The sequence below is a fragment of the Mustela nivalis genome (genome assembly GCF_964662115.1).
Source record: "Mustela nivalis genome assembly, chromosome: 7".
NCBI classification, from domain to species: domain Eukaryota; kingdom Metazoa; phylum Chordata; class Mammalia; order Carnivora; family Mustelidae; genus Mustela; species Mustela nivalis.
The window spans coordinates 11418302-11424301 of NC_139026.1; positions in this window are offsets into that span (position 1 = coordinate 11418302).

Genomic DNA, 6000 nt, shown 5'->3' on the forward strand with positions numbered 1-6000 from the left:
TATCCGCCCAGGTTCTGATGCTGACGAGTGGTGTGGCAGCCCACAGTCCTGGTAAAAATAGCCCAGGGAGCTGTGGCCGGCTTCCAGGTGTTGGCCTGCCCGGTTCTCTGTGGGGATAGTCCAGCGCCGTGCAGAGTGCGAACCTGCAGCCCAGAGTGGGCAAGTGACCTGCCCAAGGTCACAGAACAGGTGGGCCAGGACCTGGAGCCCGAGCCCGTCTCTACTGCTAGCGGGCACTCTGCACAGCACCGGGGACCTCCCTGGCAGCCCCCAGGTTGGGCCAGGTCCCCCTTTCTGGGTCCTGTAAGCCCAGTGCCCAACTCCACTCCAGCACTCCAGACAGTGGACCAGGACAGCTCCATTTTCCTGACTGCCTCCTGCACGTCCCTGTGAGCTCCTGGAGGCTGGCGGTAGGTGGGGGTGCGAGCGGCCTCTGCCCACACAATGCGCTCTCCAGGGATAAAGCCATGACGATAACAGCTCACGTTCACCGGGCACTCCTAACGTGCTGGGTGGGCACTTTCTAAGCACTATACGTGTATTAACTTGCTACAGCCCTGTGAGGCAGAGGCTAATCCATACCCATTTTATAGAAGAGAAGACCGAGGCTCAGAGATGTTCATGGACTTGCTCAAAGTCACAGAGCACTGTTTGGCGGAGTCCGTATTCCAACCCAGGCTGTCTGGCTGTAAATGAAGGAATGGATGAAAAAGTGCGTAGAAGTTTGGCGTTCGAGGTCCCCAAGGTCCTCTGCGACCCCAAAGGTCGCAGAGCTCCTTTGCCCACACTGGTAGCCTGGGCTCAAGACCATTCCCTTGGATTCCATTTCCAGAGGTTTTCGGTGCTGGGAGCCTGGGATACATGTTCCTACTCCGAGACTGCCCCTTCCCAGATACGGGGACTTGGGAGAAGTCCCTCTCCCTCCTCTAGCCTCGGTTTCCCCAGTCATAAGAGAGGAAACTCTACGGCTGTTCATTGAGTCTCTGATTCTTACGGGAACTGGTGGGATGGATCGGACTGGGGTCGGGGGATCCTAAGCTCAGAGCAGCCTGAAAGACCATAACCTCGAATTTGATTTCTTTGGGGGGGGAGATAAGAACAGATTTTAAAAGTACAACGAGGATTACAAGAGGACCTGAGGTTATTGTGTCTACCCGGAAGGGGCTTACCAGGAGGAGGGAAGGAGTGCTTCAACAAAAAGGGCATAAGGGCAGAGGCAGGTCAGCGGACGTGCCGGGCAGAGCTGCCCCGCCCTTGGGTGCTGGCCAAGGCGGTCCTGGCCCAGGCACCCTGGCGCTGGTGATAAGTCTGTCCTGGGAGTTTCAGCCAGAGAGGACAGGTGCAGGGGAGGGGGAGGAGGCAGGGGGACAGCCGGCTCCAGGGCTCAGGCTGAGTCATCCTGCGGGGCTGGGGTCTGGGAGCCTGGGGGGTGGGGGGAGAGAGCTATTTCTAGACAGAGAGGAGGCAGAAGTGGGCAAGTCATCTGGGCGGTGTGATTGGACCAATCAGCAGGGAAGGGCAGAGAGCTGGGGGCCCTGCGCCTGCCTGGGGGGAAATTCAGCCACTGCTACCCCTGCCTGCCCCACCGTGTCCTTTCCTCCCCGGTGATCCTACTACCTGCTGGTGGGACTCGGTGCCTCCCCCAGCTCCTCTGCCACTCCAACCCTGCCGGCCCCCGCCCCCCACCGCACCCACCCAAACATGCCCCTACCCTCTGGGCCTTCCTTCCACTCCCAGACCTCTGTTTCTCTGTCCGCTCCCCCTGACCCCTGGAGCTGTCCAGCAGCTCTGAGCCCACCAACTCTGAGCTGGGTGACCTTGGGCAAGTTCCTTGACCCCTCTGAGCACAGCTCCCTCACCTAGGAAATCAAGAGAGCACCATCTTACCACAAAAGGGAAGGCTTCAAAAAGAGGTGCCTGCGGATGACCACGTGGCGTGCGGCTCCATTTTTAGAAACGTCCAGAAAAGGCAAATCCGTAGAGGGAGACAGCAGATGAGTGGGTGCCCAGGGCAGGGCAGACAAGGGAATGGGGTTTCATTTAGCAGGGTTTCATTCGGGGTGATGGAAATGTCCTAAAAGGGATGGTAGCGATGGCTGCCAACTGGGAATATATATAAAAACCACTGACTTGTGCGATTTAAATGGGTGAAGGGTATGGAATGTGAGTGCTAGCTCCAGAAAGCTAGCGAAGAAAGGGAGATGCCTGTTCTGGGGCGGGCACACATGGGCGTCCCCCTGCCCCACGTCCTGGGCGTGCATGGGGGCTTCTTGGCCAGGGCACGAGTCATTTTCCAGGGGGCAGAAGCTGAAGGTCAGATGAGGTGACTTTGGAGGGAAAGCAGCGTGGGTCTAACTTCCACTCGCAGAAGGAGGCCACCAGAGCCGGGCTGGGCTGGGGGACATGGGGCAAAGACCTCGGACACTCAGCAGCCACTGCCAGAATTGAATCCCCCAGTTCTGTCTCTCTGTAGCTGGCTGTGTGGCCTTGGGCAAGTTGCTTAACCTCTCTGGCGGCAGTCTCTCCTGGAGAAATGGAGGTGATGCTCTTCCCAGTCCTCACTGCACGGGGCTGTAGTTAGGATAAATGACGTCATCTGTGCAGAACAGAGGGTCCAGGGAGAAGCAGATCCTGAGTGCTTGGGAAATAAGGACTCTTTCTCTGGCTGGCGGAGGGAGGAGTGAGGAGGAGGGCTGAGTGAGCGGAAGGTCCCAAATTCAGTCCTGCTCCTGCCTGGCATGAATGATCCCCCACGTGGCTAGCGCAGCAGGCTCGGCACCAGGGCCCCCATCTTCCCTTCCCCCTCCATCCTCAGCAGTCACGCGCCCTGCGTGATGTTAGAGACCTCCTTTCTGGGTCCCCTTTCGTTCATCTGTCAGAATTGGACCAAAAGAAGCTTAAGGTCCTTGTTTCTGGTGGCCTTTGCCTCCTCCCTGGTCCCACACACCCTCTGAGAAGCTGCCTGTGGCTCTAGGATTCACACCTGCCTGGCCCCGGGTCCCATGTCCTCAGTTTTTCACTGTCTTGTCCCTCAAAGGCAGGAGCTCCTCTCTGCTATGTCTCCTCCATGCCTGGTGTGTCTCAAAGCAGACTCAAGGGAGCATCTACCACGACACAGATTCACCTTGGGCTGGGTGATTGACCTTGGGCAAATCCTAGCTTTGGGTCTCAGTCCCCCCCTCCCCCCTGGAAAACAAGCCTGATAATATCTGTGTCCTCTTTGTCTTCCAGGGAAAGAGAAAGACGGACTCTAGCATCTAGGGGCAGGACAGGACCATAAATGGCACTGAACTCCACCCCAAATCTAATGCTTCATGACCCCTACCACACCCAGGCAATGCTTGCATACCTCTGGAGTGACAGCGAGCTCACTACCCATGCCACCCATTCTGCTAAATTGCTTCACGACAAGGACTGGCTCCAACAGGGGACACACACAGTAGCAGGTGCCGAAGTCTCAAAAATAAACAGGGGGGAGGTGACACGGAGGCAAGGGCATTGCTCGGGTTTGACTGCTGACTGTTACCTCCTACTAGCTCTGTGTGGCCCCTGAGACTGACTTCATCTGTAAATGGCAGTCACAACGCCCATCTTGCAAGGTCACTGGAGGCACTCCCAGCGGGCAAAGCCCCTGGGCCCATGAACATTTGTCTCCTGCCATGCTCCTTCATTCTTGGGGAGCAGGTGCTGTCATCATCCAATCTTTTTCAGATGAAGTTTTCAGGAGCACAAAATGGTTAATGAACCTGCCTGAGGTCCCACAGCGAAGGTGACAGGTAGACCCGACCTGCGCCCAGGTCCCTCGTACCTCACATGTCTCACAAGGGGCTTGACCCTGTATAGCCCAGCTCCCCTCTTATGAAATGAGCACACTGTGCTCCCCAGGAGACCCTCTAAGATTCCCTTTCTTAGAGGTCAAGACGGGCTGGTGGTTTTCCATCGATATTTTTAGTCCTGCCCCCACCTCATTGTTTTAGATCCAGGGAGCAGAGCCTCCGAGGTCCTCTGTGTGCTCTGCCAGCTCCCCGGGGTGTGTAACCTTAGCAGGTTTGTTAAGGAGCACAGATGACAAGCTGCCTGGAATCTGAGCTCTCTGACCCTCCTCCCCCGCCTATTCCCACAGTGACCAGGTTCCACTGGGGGTGACTCGACAGAAGCTGCCCGCCCCTACGCGTCCCGGCCAGCTGGCATCCACAGGAAGGGACAGGGCAGTGCTCCCGGGGGCTGGACAAGAGGAGCCAGCTCTGGGCAGTGAGCTCTGCCATGCTCGGCTCTGCCATGTCCACTCAGCTCGGCCTCTGCAGGAGCACGCAGCCTGCAGGAGAGACCCCCTTCCTGGCTCCCAGAGAGTGGGCAAAGGGGGCTGGGAAAGGGCAGAAGTCACCTGCGGCCCCCTAAGGCCAGGGCGCAAGTCTGAGCTCTGCCGTGTGATGTCGGGTGATGTCACTATACCTGGTTCTTCATGAAATGCACACAGAGTAGCAGCCATCTTACAAGGTTGTCATGACGATTGACTCCACATCATATGTGTACAGCCCTGAGCGCAGTGCCGAGCACTGAGAAAGGGCTCCCAAGTGGGAACTGTTGTTACGTATCCACATATTTGCACAACAGATATTTAGAAAGTGTTGAATTCATTACCCATCACTTCATAACAAAGGACTCCAGAACTCCGTGGCTTAAAATAGTCCGCATTTATTTATGGTCTCCGGTATCTGTGGGTCAGGAACTTGGGAACAGCCCGGCTGGCTGGCTCTCTCAGGTCCCTTGCGAGGTGGCCTTCAGGACCTGGTGGGACTGCCCTCATCTGAAGGCTGGACGGGGGCTGGAGGGGCCCGCTTCCAAGGTGGCTACCAAAATCACAGTTCAAGCTCTCCTAGCCTAGTGTGACGATGTGTGAGTTCGTGTGCGTGCACATGTGTGCGGTGAGCGCAAAAAAACAACAGAGCACCCCAAAGAAAGCCCTGAGACACGCTGTCTAAGGAAAACAAGCAGGATGGCATGGCGGCGTACAACAAAGTGGCCAGGGGGAGGGCCTCCTCAGAGAGAAGTTGAGGAAAGGCGGGCAGGTATGCTGCTCCCAGCAGAGGGAACAGCATCTGTGAACCGTGAGAGGAGACGGTGTGGCAGCTGCAGGGAACAGCCTGCCTGGCTCCAATGCTCATTTGCTTCCCGCACTGGCCTCAGTCTCCCCATCCGTGAATGGGGTTAACAACAGTCCTACCTCCTGCGGGGTGAAAGGCATCGGGAAGGTACCCCCAGGGAAAGCCCTTAGCACGGCGCCTGACGCTGAGTCAGTGCTGGGGACTGCACGTGTCCTGTGTCCTGATCGTATTCAACAGCGGCACGCAAGCCTGACAGAGACCCAGCGCCGGTCGGAACCGGGATGCCTAACGAGAGTGAGGCGCCATCTCGAGCATTTCGTGACGCCGCTCTCCCTTCGCCATGATCGTCACTAGCAGAGAGTGTCCTGTGGTCTGGGGGCGGGAGCAGAGCTGCTGGGGGTGGGGGGTGATTCCTCTGAGCCTGTAGGGGAGGGGTGGTCAGAAGGGCGCAGGAATCTGGAAAGGGGCAGCAGGGGACACAGGATGGAAGGGAGCCCACAAGGGGGCTAGGGAGCAGCAGACTGTTCAGTGTAGCTTGGGGAGCTCACACCCTAGGACCCTGCAAACAAGGAAGGGGGTGAGTGAGGAGAGCTGGCAGGCCTGGAACCTCACACTTGAACTGGCCTTCTGGTGGGGTGGGGGTCGATGAGCAGGAGTGAGACAGGGATGGATTGATTTGTGTTCTAGAAGCTTCCTTGGGCTGCAGAGAAGCGGAGGAGGGGCAGTGAGGCTGGTGGAAGCCCAGATCCAGGCTGGAGATAGGGAGGCCTGGCTCAGGGCAGTAGCTTTTGGAAACGGAGGGGAGGGGAAAGGGGAGCTAAAGAGAGGTGGGAGGTGGGGGGAGGGGAAAGCGAGGTCCCCACCAAGCCTCTCCTCCTTCTCAGGGGTCTGTCCT